At 43.0% G+C, this 22329-nt stretch overlaps 1 long non-coding RNA gene across 1 annotated transcript; it reads right to left on the bottom strand.

The window, feature by feature from the left end:
- Nucleotides 1-13519: 13519 nt before the first annotated feature.
- On the bottom strand, nucleotides 13520-14716 carry 4930424E08Rik. The gene is made up of 2 exons (XR_383786.1): nucleotides 14550-14716; nucleotides 13520-13967 (listed from the first exon to the last, which is right to left on the bottom strand). It is a non-coding gene; the product is annotated as an RIKEN cDNA 4930424E08 gene (long non-coding RNA).
- Between the last annotated feature and the right edge of the window lie 7613 nt (nucleotides 14717-22329).

The raw sequence follows: 22329 nt of genomic DNA, 5'->3' as shown, positions 1-22329 counted from the left end.
TGTGAGTGTACATGTGTGTGCACATGTGTGATTGTGTATGTGTGTGCACATGTGTGACTGTGTGTGTGAATGACCTTTGACTTTCTTTTTGGAAATTATAAAAATTGTGTAATTCTAAAATATTCAAGTTTTTTTAATATCTGTATGTTTATGGTGTATATGCACGTATACATGCATGTTCACATATACTTGGATGCAGTGTGTATATGATATACTTGCACATATATGCACATGCATGCCGAAGTTAGAAATTAGAGACACATCAGGTGTCTTTCTTGATTTTGCTCCACTTTATTTATATGAGGGTCTTTCACTGATCCTGAAGTTGGCTGACTGGGCTAGTTTAGTCTGCCAGCTCTCGATGGGCAGTCTCCATCCCTCAAGGACTGGAATTATAAAAGAGCTGTCACAACCACATAAATGCTACCCCCATTTTGCTTCTATGTGGGTGCCCCGGGGTGGGGATTCAAACTCAGTCCTAACAGTTACACACAGCACTTTAGCCATTGAACTATCTCCTTAGCCTTGTAAAACATACACATTTTTTTAAGAAATGGAAAAGAAAATACATTTTATTTCAGTTTATATTTTGAGTAATTTTATTCAGTTTTGCATTTTCAACATATATTATGATTAATTTCTTATTCAGTTAAATGATCCTTAAAAATGCCAGCTTTTCTTAGTTAGAAAACAGATCAGAAGGAGGACCAGGAGTCAGTACGACCACACTGCACAAAGAGATCCGGTGACCTCACTGGGTCCTGAAGTGAGATGAAAGTTTAAATAAAGACCCAAGGATAAGCAAGTCTGAACAGTCAGTCCAGGTGTGGCCCCACATACCTCTGACCCTTTACTAGGCTCAGACTTATCTCGCAGGGTGGTCCGGCCAATTGTTAGAATCATGGGAAATCTCTTTTCTAGGGGACAGGTTGCTCCTCTCTTTGGCATCAAGAGTCATCTTTTCTTGGAGCCCATTGTTCGACTTGACACTCAAGAGACTCTCTAGAATACATTCATTTCTACCATGCTGGTTGAGATTTCCTAGGTTTTGTTTTCCACCTCAACCTTGAGGTGAAATATGTCTATGTCACATTTCAAATAGCCAGACTCTCTAGTGACAAATTTTCCAGGTGTCTCTAAGTCTAAGGTCCTGGAGTGTAGTCACCTGGTCTGTCCTCCAAGAGCTTCCTTATGTTTCTCTCTGTAGTCACCACATGGTACCATTAGCTTGGGGGAGTCCCATCTGGGGTGCCACATGTTACCAGGGAAATCGGGGCCCTTATAGTGGTCTGTAGTCTTGTTAATAGAATAATTTAAGAACTGAGAGAGAAGAAAGCTTGAGGACAATTTTGAGGAACACTGAGAGTGGAAGCAGCAGTCTCCCAAGAAGGAGCACACCAGGTGGTGGTCCAGCCTGGAAACATACATGTAAGTAACACTACACAGACAGAATCAAGTAACACTACACACACTGATACAAATAACATTACAGACGGATACAAGTAACACTACACACACTGATACAAGTAACACTACACACACTGGTACAAGTTACACTACACAGACTGAGCAGGTTACATTTAGGGATGTATATGTAAGTACATACATACATACATGTAACAACAATTAATGAAAGAGTAATATAGTAGAAATGGCCATCTTGCCAAAAGCAATCTACAGATTCAATGCAATAACCATCAAAATTCCAAATCAACTCTTCATAGAGTCAGAAAGAGAAATTTGCAAATTCATCTGGAGTAACAAAAAAACCCAGGATATTGAAAACTATTCTCAACAATAAAAGAACTTCTGGAGGAATTACCATCCCTGACCTCAAGTTGTATTATAGAGCAATAGTGATTAAAAACTGCATGGTAGTGATACAGTGACAGACAGGTTAATCAATGGAATAGAATTGAAGACCCAAAAATGAACCCACACATCTATGGTCACTTGATCTTTGACAAAGGAGCTAAAACCATCCAGTGGAGAAAAGACAGCATTTTCAACAAATGGTGCTGGTTCAACTGGTAGTTAGCACGTAGAAGAATGCAAATCGACTCGAGCCCCGGGCTTCCTTGCCAGCAGAGTTGCCTGATACTCGCAAGGGCCCACACAGGATTCCCCACGGGATCCTAAGACCTCTGGTGAGTGGAACACAGCGCCGGCCCCAATCCAATCGCGCGGAACCTGAGACTGCGGTACATAGGGAAGCAGACTGCCCGGGCCCGACCCGGGGCAAAAGCCCCTTCCGCTCCACTAGAGCCCTGGGCTTCCTTGCCAGCAGAGTTGCCTGACACCCGCAAGGGCCCACACAGGATTCCCCACGGGATCCTAAGACCTCTGGTGAGTGGAACACAGCGCCGGCCCCAATCCAATCGCGCGGAACCTGAGACTGCGGTACATAGGGAAGCAGACTGCCCGGGCCTGACCCGGGACAAAAGCCCCTTCCGCTCCACTCGAGCCCCGGGCTTCCTTGCCAGCAGAGTTGCCTGACACCCGCAAGGGCCCACACAGGATTCCCCACGGGATCCTAAGACCTCTAGTGAGTGGAACACAACTTCTGCCAGGAGTCCGGTTCGAACACCAGATATCTGGGTACCTTCCCTGCAAGAAGAGAGCTTTCCTGCAGAGAATACTCTACCCACTGAAACCAAGGAGAGTGCTACCCTCCCAGGTCTACTTATAGAGGCTAACAGAGTCACCTGAAGTACAAGCTCTTAACAGAGACAACTATAACAGCTAGCTTCAGAGATTACCAGATGGTGAAAGGCAAACGTAAGAATCCTACTAACAGAAATCAAGACCACTCACCATCATCAGAACGCAGCACTCCCACCCCACCTAGTCCTGGGCACCCCAACACAACCGAAAATCTAGACCCAGATTTAAAAGCATTTTTCATGATGATGATAGAGGACATCAAGAAGGACTTTCATAAGTCACTTAAAGAATTACAGGAGAGCACTGCTAAAGAGTTACAGGCCCTTAGAGAAAAGCAGGAAAACACAGCCAAACAGGTAGAAGTCCTTAAAGAAAAACAGGAAAACACATCCAAACAGGTAATGGAAATGAACAAAACCATACTAGAACTAAAAAGGGAAGTAGACACAGTAAAGAAAACCCAAAGCGAGGCAACGCTGGAGATAGAAACCCTAGGAAAGAGATCTGGAACCATAGATGCGAGCATCAGCAACAGAGTACAAGAAATGGAAGAGAGAATCTCAGGTGCAGAAGATTCCATAGAGAACATCGACACAACAGTCAAAGAAAATACAAAATGCAAAAGGATCCTAACTCAAAACATCCAGGAAATCCAGGACACAATGAGAAGACCAACCTACACATAATAGGAGTGGATGAGAATGAAGATTTTCAACTCAAAGGACCAGCAAACATCTTCAACAAAATAATTGAAGAAAACTTCCCAAACATAAAGAAAGAGATGCCCATGATCATACAAGAAGCCTACAGAACTCCAAATAGACTGGACCAGAAAAGAAATTCCTCCCGACACATAATAATCAGAACAACAAATGCACTAAATAAACATAGAATATTAAAAGCAGTAAGGGAGAAAGGTCAAGTAACATATAAAGGAAGGCCTATCAGAATTACACCAGACTTTTCACCAGAGACTATGAAAGCCAGAAGAGCCTGGACAGATGTTATACAGACACTAAGAGAACACAAATGCCAGCCCAGGCTACTATACCCGGCCAAACTCTCAATTACCATAGATGGAGAAACCAAAGTATTCCACGACAAAACCAAATTCACACAATATCTTTCCACGAATCCAGCCCTTCAAAGGATAATAACAGAAAAGAAGCAATACAAGGACGGAAATCACGCCCTAGAACAACCAAGAAAGTAATCATTCAACAAACCAAAAAGAAGACAGCCACAAGAACAGAATGCCAACTCTAACAACAAAAATAAAAGGGAGCAACAATTACTTTTCCTTAATATCTCTTAATATCAATGGACTCAATTCCCCAATAAAAAGACATAGACTAACAGACTGGCTACACAAACAGGACCCAACATTCTGCTGCTTACAGGAAACCCATCTCAGGGAAAAAGACAGACACTACCTCAGAGTGAAAGGCTGGAAAACAATTTTCCAAGCAAATGGACTGAAGAAACAAGCTGGAGTAGCCATTTTAATATCGGATAAAATCGACTTCCAACCCAAAGTTATCAAAAAAGACAAGGAGGGACACTTCATACTCATCAAAGGTAAAATCCTCCAAGAGGAACTCTCAATTCTGAATATCTACGCACCAAATGCAAGGGCAGCCACATTCATTAGAGACACTTTAGTAAAGCTCAAAGCATACATTGCACCTCACACAATAATAGTGGGAGACTTCAACACACCACTTTCTTCAAAGGACAGATCGTGGAAACAGAAACTAAACAGGGACACACTGAAACTAACAGAAGTTATGAAACAAATGGACCTGACAGATATCTACAGAACATTTTATCCTAAAACAAAAGGATATACCTTCTTCTCAGCACCTCACGGGACCTTCTCCAAAATTGACCATATAATTGGTCACAAAACAGGCCTCAATAGATACAAAAATATTGAAATTGTCCCATGTATCCTATCAGACCACCATGGCCTAAGACTGATCTTCAATAACAACATAAATAATGGAAAGCCAACATTCACGTGGAAACTGAATAACACTCTTCTCAATGATACCTTGGTCAAGGAAGGAATAAAGAAAGAAATTAAAGACTTTTTAGAGTTTAATGAAAATGAAGCCACAACGTACCCAAACCTATGGGACACAATGAAAGCATTTCTAAGAGGGAAACTCATAGCGCTGAGTGCCTCCAAGAAGAAACGGGAGACAGCACATACTAGCAGCTTGACAACACATCTAAAAGCCCTAGAAAAAAAGGAAGCAAATTCACCCAAGAGGAGTAGACGGCAGGAAATAATCAAACTCAGGGGTGAAATCAACCAAGTGGAAACAAGAAGAACTATTCAAAGAATTAACCAAACGAGGAGTTGGTTCTTTGAGAAAATCAACAAGATAGATAAACCCTTAGCTAGACTCACTAAAGGGCACAGGGACAAAATCCTAATTAACAAAATCAGAAATGAAAAGGGAGACATAACAACAGATCCTGAAGAAATCCAAAACACCATCAGATCCTTCTACAAAAGGCTGTACTCAACAAAACTGGAAAACCTGGATATAATGGAAAAATTTCTAGACAGATACCAGGTACCAAAGTTAAATCAGGATCAGGTTAATGATATAAACAGTCCTATATCCCCTAAAGAAATAGAAGCAGTCATTAATAGTCTCCCAACCAAAAAAAGCCCAGGACCAAATGGGTTTAGTGCAGAGTTCTATCAGACTTTCAAAGAAGATCTAATTCCAGTTCTGCACAAACTATTCCACAAAATAGAAGCAGAAGGTACTCTACCCAATTCATTCTATGAAGCCACAGTTATTCTGATACCTAAACCACATAAAGATACAGCAAAGATAGAGAACTTCAGACCAATTTCCCTTATGAATATCGATGCAAAAATACTCAATAAAATAATTGCTAACCGAATCCAGGAGCACAGTAAAACAATCATCCATCTTGACCAACTAGGTTTTATTCCAGGAATGCAGGGATGGTTTAATATACGGAAATCTATCAACGTAATCCATTATATAAACAAACTCAAAGACAAAAACCACATGATCATCTCGTTAGATGCTGAGAAAGCATTTGACAATATCCAACACCCATTCATGATAAAAGTCTTGGAAAGATCAGGAATTCAAGGTCCATACCTAAACATGACAAAAGCAATCTACAGCAATCCAGTAGCCAACATCAAAGTAAATGGTGAGAAGCTGGAAGCAATCTCACTAAAATCAGGGAATAGACAAGGCTGCCCACTTTCTCCCTACCTTTTCAACATAGTACTTGAAGTCCTAGCCAGAGCAATTCGACAACAAAAGAAGATCAAGGGGATACAAATTGGAAAGGAAGAAGTCAAAATATCACTTTTTGCAGATGATATGATAGTATATATATGTGACCCTAAAAATTCCACCACAGAACTCCTAAACCTGATAAACAGCTTCGGTGAAGTAGCTGGATATAAAATTAACTCAAACAAGTCAATAGCCTTTCTCTACAAAAGAATAAACAGGCTGATAAAGAAATTAGGGAAACAACACCCTTCTCAATACTCACAAATAATATAAAATATCTTGGCGTGACTCTAACTAAGGAAGTGAAAGATCTGTATGCTAAAAACTTCAAGTCTCTGAAGAAAGAAATTGAAGATCTCAGAAGATGGAAAGATCTCCCATGCTCATGGATTGGTAGGATCAATATAGCAAAAATGGCTATCTTGCCAAAAGCAATCTACAGATTCATTGCAATCCCCATCAAAATTCCAACTCAATTCTTCAATGAATTAGAAAGGGCAATCGGCAGATTCATCTGGAATAACAAAAAACCTAGGATAGCGAAAACTCTTCTCAAGGATAAAAGAACCTCTGGTAGAATCACCATGCCTGACCTAAAGCTTTACTACAGAGCAATTGTGATTAAAAACTGCATGGTATTGGTATAGCCACAGACAAGTAGACCAATGGAATAGAATTGAAGACCCAGAAATGAACCCGCACACCTATGGTCACTTGATCTTTGACAAGGGAGCTAAAACAATCCAGTGGACAAAAGACAGCATTTTCAACAAATGGTGCTGGCACAACTGGTGGTTATCATGTAGAAGAATGCGAATCGATCCATTCCTATCTCCTTGTACTAAGGTCACATCTAAGTGGATCAAGGAACTCCACATAAAACCAGAGACAGTGAAACTTAGAGAGGAGAAAGTGGGGAAAAACCTTGAAGATATGGGCACAGGGGAAAAATTCCTGAATAGAACAGCAATGGCTTGTGCTGTAAGATCGAGAATAGACAAATGGGACTTCATAAAATTGCAAAGCTTTCGTAAGGCAAAAGACACTGTCAATAAGACAAAAAGACCACCAACAGATTGGGAAAGGATCTTTACCTATCCTAGATCATATAGGGGACTAATATCCAATATGTATAAAGAACTCAAGAAGGTAGACTCCAGAAAATCAAATAACCCCATTAAAAAATGGGGCTCAGAGCTAAACAAAGAATTCTTACCTGAGGAATACCGAATGGCTGAGAAGCACCTGAAAAAATATTCAACATCCTTAATCATCAGGGAAATGCAAATCAAAACAACCCTGAGATTCCATCTCACACCAGTCAGAATGGCTAAGATCAAAAATTCAGGTGACAGCAGATGCTTGTGAGGATGTGGAGAAAGAGGAACACTCCTCCATTGTTGGTGGGATTGTAAGCTTGTACAACCACTCTGGAAATCAGTCTGGTGGTTCTCCAGAAAATTGGACATAGTACTACTGGAGGATCCCTCAATACCTCTCCTGGGCATATATCCAGAAGATGTTCCAACTGGTAAGAAGGACACATGCTCCACTATGTTCATAGCACCCTTATTTATAATAGTCAGAAGCTGGAAAGGACCCAGATGTCCCTCAACAGAGGAATGGATACAGAAAATGTGGTATATTTACACAATGGAGTACTACTCAGCTATTAAAAAGAATGAATGTATGAATGTATGAAATTTCTAGACAAATGGATGGACCTGGAGGGCATCCTCTTGAGTGAGGTAACCCAATCAAGAAGAACTCACATGATATTTACTCACCGATAAGTGGATATTAGCCCAGAAACTTATATACCCAAGATATAAGATACAATTGGGAAACACATGAAATCCAAGAAGAATGAAGACCAAAGTGTGGACACTTTGCCCCTTCTTAGAAATGGGAACAAAACACCCATGGAAGGAGTTACAGAGACAAAGTTTGGAGCTGAGACAAAAGGATGGACCATCTAGAGACTGCCATATCCAGGGATCCACCCCATAATCAGCCTCCAAACGCTGACACCATTGCATACACTAGCAAGATTTTGCTGAAAGGACCCTGATATAGCTGTCTCTTGTGAGACTAGGCCGGGGCCTAGCAAACATAGAAGTGGATGCTCACAGTCAGCTATTGGATGGATCACAGGGCTCCCAATGGAGGAGCTAGAGAAAGTACCCAAGGGGCCTGCAACCATATGGGTGGAACAACATTATGAACTAACCAGTACCCCAGAGCTCTTGACTCTAACTGCATATGTATCAGAAGATGGCCTAGTCGGCCATCAGTGGAAAGAGGTTCATTGGTCATGCAAACTTTATATGCCCCAGTACAGGGGAATGCCAGGGCCAAGAAGTGGTAGTGGGTGGGTAGGGAAGTGGGGGGAGGATATGGGGACTTTTGGGGTAGCATTGGAAATGTAAATGAGGAAAATACCTAATAAAAAATAAATTAAAAAATCTCTTAATCATGTCTTCATTCATTAGGGCTATGCTGCAGTGTGACTTTAGAGAGCTAAGGGTCACCCCCACAGGGAGAGTTTGCCTCATGGTAGTCTCCAGGAATGTGCCTGGAAACCAGCAAAGAAGTGCACAGTTGCTGTCTCTGTCTGCTCATCTTACTCTGAGACGAGTTTTTCTTGCTGTAATGCTCTCTTCCAACTTTTACTGGCTCTTAGTGACCTTGAGCGTTCTTGGCTTACATTTTAAACCGAAAGCACAATTTTGCAATTTAAAAATCATTTTCTGCTGCCAGGGTGGTGCTTAGTACCAGCTTTCAGCCACTCAAGGTTTGTCTCTACTTCAGGAGACGGGAGCTCTCTGATGACTGGGCACGGGTATCCCTTTTAACCCGAGCACGCTTCAGAGCTTGCAGCTTCATGGTAATAACAAAGCTGAGACTCCCTTGGATGTGTGGTGCTCAGAGGAGCACATGGCTGAGCCAGGAGCAACCCTAATGTTGACTCAGTGTCCTGTGCATCCAAGCTGCAGCTTCAAGGACATGCTAAAGTCATGGTCACTTCTCATGGCCCTATCCTGGTCACAGATGACTTCTGCTGACCCTATGAGCACTGCGGACTACTTTAGGACTCAGTGCTTCTGTCAGGAATGTCTCCTACATCAAACAGTCACCTTCCTCTCTCTTCCTCTTCAGTCATTCTGTAGTGTGCACTGCAGCCCTGCCCTGACAACTGGGGGCTCTTTAGTTCTGTTTTTCTTATACGACTAAACACATATGCACACACACACACACACACACACACACACACACACACACACACACATATTGTCATACACATACACAGACACACACAGACTCTCACACACACATACGCTCACATACACACTCTTTCACACTCATACACTCACACACATACACTCACACAGATTCACACATAACACTCACACATAATTAATTACACAACACTCTCTCTCACACATTGTCTTTCACACACACTCATGCATAAACACTCTTCACACATATATTCACACACTTTCACACACATACACTCACATACTCTCACACACATTCTCATATACACACACACATACGTCTGTTTTTGTGTGGCAACTTGACACAAGATGAAGTTATCATAAAGGAGCCTCCCTTGAGAAAATGCCTCCTTGAGATCCAGCTGTAAGACATTTTCTCAATTAGTGATCAAGTGGGAAGGGCCCCTTGTGGGTGGTGCCATCTCTGGACTGGTAGTCTGGGTACTATAAGAGAGCAAGCTGAGCAAGCCAGGGGAAGCAAGCCAGTAAGGAACATCCCTCCATGGCCTCTGCATCAGCTCCTGCTTCCTGACCTGCTTGAGTTCCAGTCCTGACTTCCTTTGGTAATGAACAGCAATGTGGAAATGTAAGCTGAATAAACCATTTCCTCCCCAACTTGCTTCTTGGTCATGATGTTTTTTGCAGGAATAGAAACCCTGACTAAGACAGCTTTAAAACAATATTTGGCTGTTTTCAGACGTAAAGTGTGTGATTTTGAAACATTGATTTGTTACAGCACGGACAGTTAAATCTCAGGGAGTGTGAGCTGCCATAGCTAGAGGACAAAGACTGAAGTTATGGGGAACGTCTGAGAGGGGCCAAGGGCCATGGTTGGTCTGGGAAGGACTCTCCTCTGGGCTTGAGGTGAGGACACCTTCTCAGTGAGCTCTCATGTGGGAAAGAGGGGGTGAGAAGTCTCCCCTGCAGTTCTTCACTAGGACACAAATCCTGCTGGATCATGGGCCAATCTTCATATCTCATTTAGCCTTCCTTGTTCCCAAGAAGACTGTGACTCTTAAATACCATCAGAGCAGGGGAGTACTGCAGTATATGACCGTAGATTCACTTAGGGTCACAGAAGACTCTAAGAGCCCATTAGATAATGTTTCTAGACATCTGGAGCTTCTCTTGACATAAAGCATATAATGGACTCAGCTTTCAAACTGTGCAGACAGCATGTCTGATGGGCAGTTCCTATTGTTGGCTTGATCTGATTCAGAAACCCCTAGGGTGTCAGTGAGGCACAACTTGGTTGTGTTCATGGAGGTGTTTATGTCGGCATTTCCAGAGAAGTTTGTGTGTTTCCAGAGAGGTTTAACTAAGAAGGAAAGACTTACCATTCATGTGAACGGCCATCAAAGTGAAAGGCATCCCATGTCTTTGTTTCCTGGTTAGGGGCATTTTCTAAGCTCCTCTTGGAAATTACCACAATTTTTTTTTCTTTCGTGAACACTTATCTGAAGAGTTGTTAGTATCTATAGATGACACTGACCACACAGGAGAAAGCAAGCAAGCTCTCTGAGACAGGGACTATGTGTGTTATTAACCACTGTGCTTCAGAGCCCAGCAGGCACACCTGTACCATATGCATGAGTCAGGTCCCACTAACATGAAGGCTTTTCTCATGTTACCCACACCCCAGAGCCATCAAGGTCAGGAAATGTGTCCACTTTGGTTACGAGAAAGTTGACCTTTAGACAGGTAAATGAGCCATCACAGTCGGCAGTCTCAGACAGATCTGCTAAGTTGTTATCTTGGGCTAAGGCTCCATCTTAACTTTCACCAAACTCTGTGTCAAGTTTTGTCTTGTTACTTCTGAGGGTTAATCTTCATTGTCAGCTGAATGGGATTTATAGTCCCCAGGTCACCATGGAAACACACTTCTGAATGTGTCTATAAGAATGCTTTCAGGAAGGTTTAACAGAGCTGAGAACATCCATCCTATATGTGAGCAGCACCATCCCATGGCCCAGGGCTCAGACTGAGTAAGAAGGAAGTAAGTTGAACATCTGCATTTATGTCTCTTTCAGTCCTGACTACAGGTGCAAAGTGACCAGATAGATGGCTCACACTCCTGCTGTCATGTCTTCCCTCAGTGACAAATGGCACCCCCAAACTGTGAGCCAAAAAGACCCTCCTTCCCCCAACCCAACCTCCTTCCATCCCCCAGTCTTCCCTCCACACCTTCCCCCAAGCCTCCCTCTTCTTCCTTCCCCAATCCTTCCTTCCCCCAATTCTCCCTCCTCCCCCAGTCCTCCTTCCCCTTCCTTCCTCTATCTTCCTTCCTCCCTACAGTCCTCCTTCCCCTTCCTTCACCAATCCTCTCCCCTTCCTTCCCCTATCCTCCCTCCCCCTTCCTTATGTAGCTTCTGTCATGCATTTTATCATAGCAACAAGAAAAGTAATTAAATCACTGCTAACCTGTATAAAAGATGGCAACAACAGCCAAACAGCCTGTGCCTCACCCTGCTTCATCCTCAAGCTGGTTCTAGACTAGACGTCACTCGTATGTGTTACCTAAGTTTTTATAATAATGTCACCTTTACAGGAAATACCTGCAGCATGATCATTCTCTCTCTCTCTCTCTTTCTCTCTCTCTCTCTCTCTCTCTCTCTCTCTGTGTGTGTGTGTGTGTGTGTGTGTAGTAAAAACAGTTCCCTCCACCTTTCCACTAAAGTCCACCTGGACAGTAACTTCACTGAGGTAAGGGCCATTCACCTTAGGGCTTATTCGAGCTTCTCTCCTGTAGGAAAATCTGGGACTCCACTCTTACACCTAACCCCTCAACAATAGCTTCTCAGCACCAGGGGGCTTCCCTTTGAGTCTCGTGCACCTTTACATAGTTGTGATTCTTGGATTGCCACCTGCATGGCAGACATCTTAGCTTTTGCTCAGTGCAGAACTCGACCCAGTCCCGATGGTCTACCCTGGATTCATCTTCTTATTCTCTCCATCACTTGTGTACTAGCAGCCTGCCTGCCTTGTCTCTTTACCGCTGTGCCTGGACCAGCTTCTCCAAGCTCTTCTATCAAAGTTCATAGTTCGTGCAGTTACAATCCTCTGGGGTGCGACGGGAGTCCTATGGGTGTGGCGGTGAGATGGAGGAGTGGGAGCTCTCGGTCCTTGACTGTGTCTGTCTTTAGTAAGCTTGTGCCTTTGGGCTATGATCTCACACATGCTTGCAGTTGGAACTCTCTCCTCACTCCCAGATGATATAGAAAAGCCAGAGATCACTGGAGTTAGGCATTTCCTTTTGCTTGTCAGAAAACCCCAAGGTCTAGCTTCAGGTGAAAACAGTTTCTCATAAAATCAGGCCCGTTGGCCCTCAGACCATAAAATGCTTCCTTTGCAAAAATAAGATCTTCTGGGTGTGATGTCTATGTTTTCCCTTCTGCTGCTGGAAGCACCAGATGTTTTCCTCAGATCTTCACTGTGAGAACCTTTAAAGGGAGTATAGGGGTCTCTCACTGGATCTTCTGGAGTCTTTAAACCTCAGATTTGTCTACACTGAACATTCAGAAATTCATTTCTTAGGGTCCTAGGTTCCCAACCATCATCTTGATCCATGAAGAGATTTCTGACATGACAGGTTGTGATTCAATCTATCTTTGTCCCTTCAGTTTGGAGAACAGCCATTTGCTTTGTGTATCTTATTTCGCCTGTGGAGCCAAGAAGTGTTGTTGGTTTTCAATATGTATGGTCTTCTACTCACTGTCCCAAGCTCCATTCATGATAGATGAGAAATCAGAAGTCTACCCTCGCCCAACCCTATCCAACAAGAGAGACTGTTCTCTGCTCAGGCCTGGCTGACTCCTCCTTATAGAAATTCCATGGTGTCTGGTGTTCTTTCCTTAAGGGCTCCAAGAAGATGAACTTCACGGGACTCAGAAAAATGATATTTTGGTTGGTATATTTCTACACAAGCTTTCTGAATATTTTATACGCATTGCCCAAGTGAAACAATAAGCATATTTGAGACATGGTCTCAGAAAGTCCAGGTTGCTCTTGAACTGTGTATCCCAAGATGACCTTGAACTTGTGATTTTTGTGGGTGCTAGAATTTCAGGCATTACCATCAAGCAGAGTTAAAGGTGTGATGTAGGTAGAACCCAGAGATTCATGCATGGTAGGAAGCACTCAACCAACTGAGCTCCACCCCAGCTCCAATGCTCATTTAAATAGACCTCAATGCCTATTTGGGTTTCTGTCAGGTTCCGCTGAAGTAATATAATATGCTTATTATAGATAGATAGCTTCAAGTGAGAATACAAACTTAGAGAGATTTGAGAGTAGCCCTTTATTAATGAGGACAAATGAAAGAAATGAAAGACAAGAGGGGAGTGTAGAGGGCAGCACCTCTGTGAGCGAGTCACTCACTGTCTGAAGCATTCACTGCCTCAGAGCACAGACAAACCGCAGGAAATTACTAATGAGTTTATCACCTCATCCAAAAGGCAAAACCGACCGGAAGAACTGACCAGAGGGCTTTAGTCACACAGAGGGTCAGAACATCCACAGACGCGTCCATGCCAAAGGATTAAGAACTAAGATGAATAAGAACCGGGCCTTAGCAGAACCACTGGGAGGATGAAGCCAAGGAGAGCGATAATGGGGTGGGTGGTACTGCTCAAATACTAGCCTGCGATTTTCCCTGCATGTCTGTTTTCTCTCACTCACATCCAATGAAGCCAAGTTGTATTCACAGTCTCAGGGGAAAGGTGAGGCCCTGTGGATAAGAGAGATAAAAAAAGAATCCGTTGTTTTTCCGAGTTTCAAGGATAGACGCCCTTGGAGAAATAGCAAAGCTGGACAACATGACAGCCAGGAGTAAAAGAGCAGGCACGGAGAGAATTCGCAAGACTCATGGAAGATAAAGGCAGGAAACAGATGGTGCCTGTGGCAAGTGAGTGAGAGAGGAGAGGAGAAAGGACTGGGAAATCAGCTCTCAGAGGAGAGTGTATGCCTTGCTTCCCAGAGGCCTGGAGGCACTTGGTAGAAGGGACCTGTCCTTGGATCTACAGACTCCCGAGAAGGATGCAGGACTGGGTAGAAGGGGCCTGATCCCTGAATCCACAGAGTCCCGAGAAGGATGCAGGACTCTTGAGACGGAATAAATATATGTGCACATGATCAATAGCAGAAGATACAATGTGTAGTGGACAGCTCTGGACAGAGCTGTAGAGGACTTGTGGAGCCTTGGCCCTGCATTTATGCCAGGCATACATACATCCACCTAGAAAGGAGCTAGAGACATATGCTGAGCGCTTCCACATGCCTCTGCAGAGTTACAGGAAAGTAGGAAACATACCTCTGGAGAGCCATAGCTCACAGTGACTCATGCAAAGACCTCAAAGCTTGCAGAGCTTAGGTAAATTTTCAAGGTCACCAAGCCATTACCAGACAACCAGTGCAGGCACGAAACCTTTCCCCATTCTGACTCCCACTAGAGTACAGTGGTCCTCAACCTTCTAATGCTGAGACCCTAGCAGTTACTCATGCTGTGGGGACCCCCAACTATAAAATCTCCATTGTTACTTCATAACTGTCATTTGGCTACTGTTATGAGTCATAATGTAAGCATGTTTCCTTATGGTTGTACGTGACCCCTGTGAAAGGATCATTTGACACCTCTGAAGGAGTTGTGACCCAAGGTTGAGTGTCCGAATCTTCTAACTCTGCCTCACTGAGCTTACGGGTAGAAGAGAATGAGGAGGTCCTGTGAAGGTAGTCCAGTTTTTTATCACAGTCTGGGTCATCACCTTTGTGTGTGTGTGTGTGTGTGTGTGTGTGTGTGTGTGTGTGTCTATATGTATGTGTTTGTGACTGTATGTCTACGTCTGTGTGTCTGTGTGTACATGTGTCTCTGTGTGTATGTGTATATGTGTGTCTGTATGTCTGTGTGTATGTGTCTGTGTCTATGTTCCTCTGTGTATGTCTATATATTTATGCCTGTATGTCTGTGTGTGTTTGTGCATGTCTGTGTATGTGTCTGTGTGTTTCTGTCTAGGCCTCTGTGTATGTGTGTGCATATGGAGACAGAGGACAATCTCATGTACTATCATCCATGTTTTTGAGAAAGTATTTCCCTGTGATCTGAGACTTTCTGATTAGTCCAGGCTAGCTGGTCACCAAGCCCTGGGGATCTACCCCCAGAGCTATGATCACAAATGCAGCCCATCATGTCTCTATTCTTACTGGGTTCTCGTGATTGCACAACAAACACTTACTACTGATCTATCTCCCTGGCCCACCATCTTTAAACTTTATAAAAAGGGACTCGGCTTGGCTTGGCTAGACCCTCCTCACTCTTTACCCCAAAGGTAAATAAATGAGAATGGCACCCATAGGCGCTGACATTTGTATGCTTGGCTCCTGGTTGGTGAAACTGTTGGAGAAGAATTAGGAGCTGTAGCCTGATAGAGGAGGTTCCCAGTAAACACACTCTCTGCTCATGGCTGTTGTCTCAAGATAACCCCTCAGTACTGTCCCATCACTGAGCTCCCTGGTGTACTACTCATAGACTCTAACTCACCCTCTGAAACTGTCAGCCACAAATGGACTCTTCCTTCTAGAAATTTGCTTGGCTGTGTATCTGCACAGCAATAGCAAGGTAGCAAAGATAGGGGCATAGGGCAGAAGAGAGGACTGGAGAAGAACTAACATGGAGGAGGGCAGTAAAGCCATGAAGAAACTTTCTAGTTTTACAAGTTTTTTTTTTTTAAAACAACTGAGTGTGTACATGTGCTGTGTGTGAGTGTGTGTAAGAGTGTATGACTGTGTGTAAGTGTTGTGAAAGTGTGTATGAGTATATGGGTGTGAGGGTGTGAGAATATGTGTATGTGTAAGAGTGTGTGTAACTGTATGTGTGTGAAAGTGTGTATGAGAGTATATATATGTGTGGATGTATGGGTGAGAGTGTGTATGAGTGTATTATATGAGTATGTGTGTGAGTGTGTATATGTGTGAGAGTATTGTGACAGTGTGTAACTGTGTGTTGTGTGAAAGTGTGTATGAGAGTGTGTATGTGTGTGAATGTATGTGTGAGAGTGTGTATGAATGTATTGTATGAGTATGTGTGTGAGTGTCCCTGTCCTCTTTGGGTCCCTCAATCCTTACCCCAACTCTTCCACACAGAACTCCCCAAGCTCCATCTAAGGCAAGATCATGTTTTTATTCACTATAAAATTTCCCCTGAATTAGAAAGTCATACAAATTCAAACAGTTAAAGCTTGGAATCACACCATTCCAGGGTTGTAGACATTTTGTGGATTTTATTCTGGATCCTGTAAACCCCAATGTCTACTTATGTACCCCAAATATCTGTGAGTACACACATACAAGCTCATAAATATAAGATCCAACCAAATATGCTGTTGTATATCTTGTCTTACTTCTAGTGAACATGTTATACATTTTAAAGATAATTCAATGGCCTTGAAAATCATAGATATGCTTATATAAGACTACATTCTATGATTATACTGAATTTTAAAAAAGTAACCTGAATAAAAAGTTTTTTTTTTTTGCCTTTTTGGTTAAAAAAAAACCCTTTTCCTTAAATAATTATTATACAGGTTAAGTAAGGCACACACCTATGTAGTAATGTCTTTCGACTTACTCCCCTGTTTCTCTCTTGCTGTGATAAAGCACTGATCAGAAACAGCTTAGAGAGGAAAGGGTTTATTTGGCTTACATGCCATAGCTCATTATGAGGGGAACCAAAGAGGGAACTGAAGGCAGGATCCAGGGGTGGGGCGAGAGCTAAAGCAGACTGTGGGGAACTCTGCTCACTGGCTTGCTCAGGGCTACCTGCCCAGGATGACACACATAGTGGGCTGGATCCTCCTACATTAATTTTCAGTTAAGAAAATGGCTTAAGCATTATGAGAAACCAGTCTAATGAAGGCAATTCTTCAGCCTAGAGTCCCAGCTGTACATTGATAACTAAAGCTAGTATGTTAGTTACCCCATGCTGATACACTGTATCTTCCATCTTTTCCTTCTGGTCTCTAAGTCTGTGCTCTTTGGTCCCCAGAGAGGTTTGCCTTCACAACATCTATACAAACATGACTATGTATCTGAAAAGTCTAGAACCCACAAATCAGAGAACACATCTATCTTCTTTAGACTGTCTTGATTTACTCAATATGATTTACAATTCTGTTTGTTTGTTTGTTTTAGTTATTTATTTTTTCCAAGACAAGGTTTCTCTGTGTAGCCTTGGCTCTCCTGGATTCACTCTGTAGACCAGAATGGCCTTGAACTCAGAGATTGCTTGCTGCTGTTTCCCGATGCTGGGATTAAGGCTTGAGTCCCCACGGCCCAGCTGCTTTTCTAATTCTTTTAAAAATGTTCTAATTATATGATATTAGAAGTATTCATATGGTTAAATCTTGCAAGAAACAGATTTAAATGGTATGGTGTTCCATGGACCTGTCCAAATGGAGTCAATAATTAAGCGGCTTCTAGAAACTGCCCAGTTCCAGAAAGCTAGCTATACCCATTTCTCCCAGTCAGCAAGATTTTTAAAGAAATGAGAATAAAGTAAGGACCAGGTCAACTCTTAAAGTAATCACCAGGCTGGCCATATTTATAGTGGGGCTGCATCATAGCAGGAGTCTTTATTCCAAATTGGCCTCTGTTCCCTGCATCTGCCATTAATTTAATCAGAATGACCTAATGTCTCGAATCAATGTTTCCAAAACTTTGTAGTAAACCTCGTAATACAAAAATCCAAGGCTCTGCAAAACCTCATTATGTAACGCTCTCCTCTTTTTATCAACTAATCATAAAACTTTTTACTTTTTACTTCTTTTTATACTCAGGAAAAAGAAGACAAATGATACTCACTCTAGAATTATTTTTTGACACAGTGGACTCTTAATTACCATTGAAGGGAGGACTGTAAATCTAGGCTGCAGTTCACAGACACTGACGGCAATTGAATAAGTACAGATGAACCAACTCAGATGCTTTCAAGTAAAACCATGGAGAACCTCGCTTGAGAATCTCCTTTCTCTCGGTGTCTGTCTCTCTGTCTCCCTCCATCTCTCTCTGTTTCTGTCTCTGTCTCTCTCTCTCTCAGGTCCAGAAGGGACAGCGCATCTGTCCATGGAACTGCAGTGTGTCCCTCTTCCTGGCATGCAAATACACTTGTCAGTTTGGAAGTTCTCTGAACCCCATCCTTTTGGGGTTTTCATGGAGGTTTCATTAAATAGACAAAAATCACCATATCATTTGGCTGTTGATGACTGAGTTCAGTCTCCAGCCCCTCTGTCCCAGCGTTTAGGGACAGAGCCAAAAGCTTTACACTTCCAATCAAGGCTTGGTTTTTCTATCAACAAGTGTTTAATCTGAAGCTTTTTAAGGACCCCCAGTTACCAGTCATCTAATAATTATAATAGCGTCTAAAAGATACTTATAATCCCAGCAGCCCCTGCATGCCAGGAGCTACAGTAAATGAAAGTCACACTTACTTTATATAAAGGCAGTTTCCATGGAGAGTGGCTATGGCTCGCTGCCTTCTGGTGCTGTTGTTAAGCACAAGGGAATTGGCCTCAGTGAAAGAGGTACATTTTGGCTTATGATGCACACCTAGTCCTGTGTGGCATCACCGCTCTCAAACGGTGCATTTGGTGTCTGTGCGGTGAATAAGAGCAGTCTGGTGGAGCCCTGCAGCTCTTGGCAGTCAGCTCTTTTTGATTGAATTTTTCTTTCAAACAATATATTGATATTTTTCCCTCCCCCAATTCCTCCAAGATCTTCCATACCTCTCTACAAACCCAAGTTTATATTCTTTTTCTCTATCCCTTAAAACACACACACACACACACACACACACACACACACACACAAGAAAATCACAAGAACAAGAAACACGTGCACATGTACAACCCTCCCACAAAGCCACAAAAATGACCAGGTGGTGGTGCATGCCTTTAGTCCCACCATTCAGGAGGCAGAGACAGGTAGATCTCTGAGGTCCAGGCTGGCCTGTTCTACAAAGTGAGTTCTAGGATAGCCAAGGCTACACAAAACCCAACCAACCGACGCCGCCTCCCCCCCCCAGTCCCCTCCTAAAACCCCAACAAAAATGAAAATCAAAATAAACAAGCAAAAGTCTGATAACCAAATGAAATAAAAACCTCATGAAGATACCACTGTTTGTTCTTTTGTTGGCCAACCACTTCTGAGCATGGAGCCTGCCCTGAAGTATGGTTGATAGACAGTGAAACTCCATTGGAGAAAACTGATTCCCCCTTTGCCAGTGGGTATCAGCTGCAGATAGCTTCTTATCTAGGGGTGGGACCCTGTATCCACTTTCCCCTTTCAATCTGGAAGTCCATCTGGCTTGAACCTATGCAGGTCTTGTGTATGCTGCTACAATATATACGTACACACATATATGTAGATATACACATGTAGTATATATGTGTACATATATGTGTATATATGTACATATACATATACCTCTCTCTGTATATACATCATACACACACACACACACACACACACACACACACACACACACACACACACACACAGACAGACACCTTATTGTATCTGGAGGACACTGTTTCTGTGGAGTCACCCATCACTTCTGGTTCTTAAAATTTTTCTTCTTACTTTTCCACCCAGATCCCCGAACCTTGTGAGACTGGGGTGGTGTGTGATGAAGACATTCTGGTCAGGACTTAGTTATGCACAGTCTCATTCTCTGCACATTGTCCTGTTGTGGGTCTCTGTGTTAGTTCCTATCTACTGCAAGAAGATGCTTCTCTGATGTGGGTTGAGTGAGGCCTTGATCTGAGTGCAGCAATATGTCCATAGGAGTCATTTTATTGCTATCTTCCTTTAGCAGAAGAATAGCATTTGGGTTTTCCCAAAGCCAATGCTGAATCTTGTCCCAGATCATTGGCTTGTTAGCACTGTCAGGAGTGGGTTCAATCAGAAGTTGAGTGAGGCCTTGATCTGAGTGCAGCAATATGTCCATAGGAGTCATTTTATTGCTATCTTCCTTTAGCAGAAGAATAGCATTTGGGTTTTCCCAAAGCCAATGCTGAATCTTGTCCCAGATCATTGGCTTGTTAGCACTGTCAGGAGTGGGTTCAATCAGAAGTGGTTGGTGACTACTCTACATTTGTGCCCTGTCACAGGCAGTAGGTCACAGGGTTTGTAGCTGGGTGATAGCGATGACTACTTTTCTCCTCTGGTATCCTGCAGATACCTTCCACGAACACCAGTCAGCTTGGGTGAGGCTTCTGGGTAGTCATCAGTTCAACTTCTCTGTGTTGAGTGATATACTTACGTGTTGTTTGCAGCAATAGGGCTTGCTATCAGGTTGTGGAGAGTACAATAGCCTGTTGACAGCCTGTGATGTCTGGGGGTTCCCATGGGACTCTTTTGATTGATGACGAATCACTCCCGGCACTGGATTTTTACTTGGTGGCATACAATGTCTACTTGGGGCTTTGTCTCTTCTAATATTTGATGACTCCATTCACATTCCTTTTATACACACACCCACATGTGTGTGCATACATGCACACATGCAGATTTAGAAGCTTCTATGCTAGTAGGTTTCCATTTGGTTTCTTCTTAACGACCTTTAGTGTTAATTGCCTCTCCCCACACTCCCTCCTTTACCCAGCTTTCCCGCCCTTCCCTATTTAATCTTTGTTTCTCCTTTGTTACTCCAAAACACTATATTCTATTCCCCCATCCTGGGGTGATCCACTCCCTCCCCTAGTCCTCTATGAGGCATCTAGTCTCCGTGGCTATTCCTATTATAGCACACATTTTGAAAGCCAAAACACTAACATCCACAATAACAGAGAACATATGATATTTGTCTTTTGGGTCTGTGTTACTGGGGACAGTCTTTAAAGCTCTGTTTATATTTAGCATATAAAGTGATAGGTTTCCTAGTGAGATTTTCATGTGTATATTGAGGTCATTGCACTTTGTTCTTAATCACCATAGCTGCCTGCCCAGTCCCCACCCCTTGCCCATTATATTTGTGTTATATTTTTGTTATATTGGTGTCACTGCACTCATCCTATGACATGTATGCCTCCGTGCACTGGCAGATCTCATAGAATGAAAAAGAGAAAAGGGGAATAGACTATTCCTAGAACTACTTCACCCTTGTGGACCAGCTCCTGAGCATCTCTGTGGGCATAACAGTGGTGTGGAGATCCCTGCTGGACAGTAACCTTTAGTTGTCCAGAGTTTGCTTGGCTCATCAGCTAAGGAAGCTGGCACTTCAGTTGTCACATGATGTACTTAGGATCTATTTGCTGCTATCAGTGGCCATGTCCTGTGTATTTGTTTTTGTTCTTACCTTTGTCATGTGCCTGTTAGCAAGACATCTCTATGGGCTTCTCTTAGTCCTGAGCTGGGCACACAGCAGATGATCGCTTGACTTTCACCAAAAGGCTAGGATGAGAATCCAACCCTGCTAATCACCTTCCCAGCATGGCACTCAGATGAGAAGGTGGGCATTGGGATGTCCTAACTTGGCCTTGAAGATCAGCCAAATTTCCAGTCCACTGCCGTATCAGGTGATCTCTGTGAGGCCGGCCACAGGAAGACATCACAGATGTCTGCCGCTGACATCTTCATTCCCAGAACGCCCCTCTCAGCAACTTCCTACGTGCTGCATTCAGCATAAGAGCCACAGGGCAGAGAGCTAGGGAGGCAGATTCTGAGCTGGCACCTCTCGCCTGACAGGTGCCTGATGTACAGTTCCTAGCACTGGGGCATTGATTCTGCACCATGCCCTGGGAAGGACTTCTCACCATGTTTGGAAGCAGTGCTCCAAGACAGATCTGACTGTTGGGGTGGTAAGGCACATTCCATCCAAACAATGCAGTTTTTTTCTTTTCCAAAGTTGTCTGTGCAGCAATATCAGCCCTTTATAAATCTCTTAAATAGCTCCTGCTTAAAAATCTGATATCACTCCAAAATGTCCATAAAGATGATTAGAACACAGCATAAGAGCACCTTGCCACAGAGAGACCTACTTAAACCAGTCCAAGAATGGTTTTGAATAATTTCAGACAGGGAGAAAGATGTGTAAAGTAGGA

Source organism: Mus musculus, chromosome 14, assembly GCF_000001635.26.
Source record: "Mus musculus strain C57BL/6J chromosome 14, GRCm38.p6 C57BL/6J".
Lineage (NCBI taxonomy): Eukaryota > Metazoa > Chordata > Mammalia > Rodentia > Muridae > Mus > Mus musculus.
The sequence above is the reverse complement of the archived record's forward strand: the minus strand, read 5'-3'. Positions and strand labels throughout refer to the sequence as shown.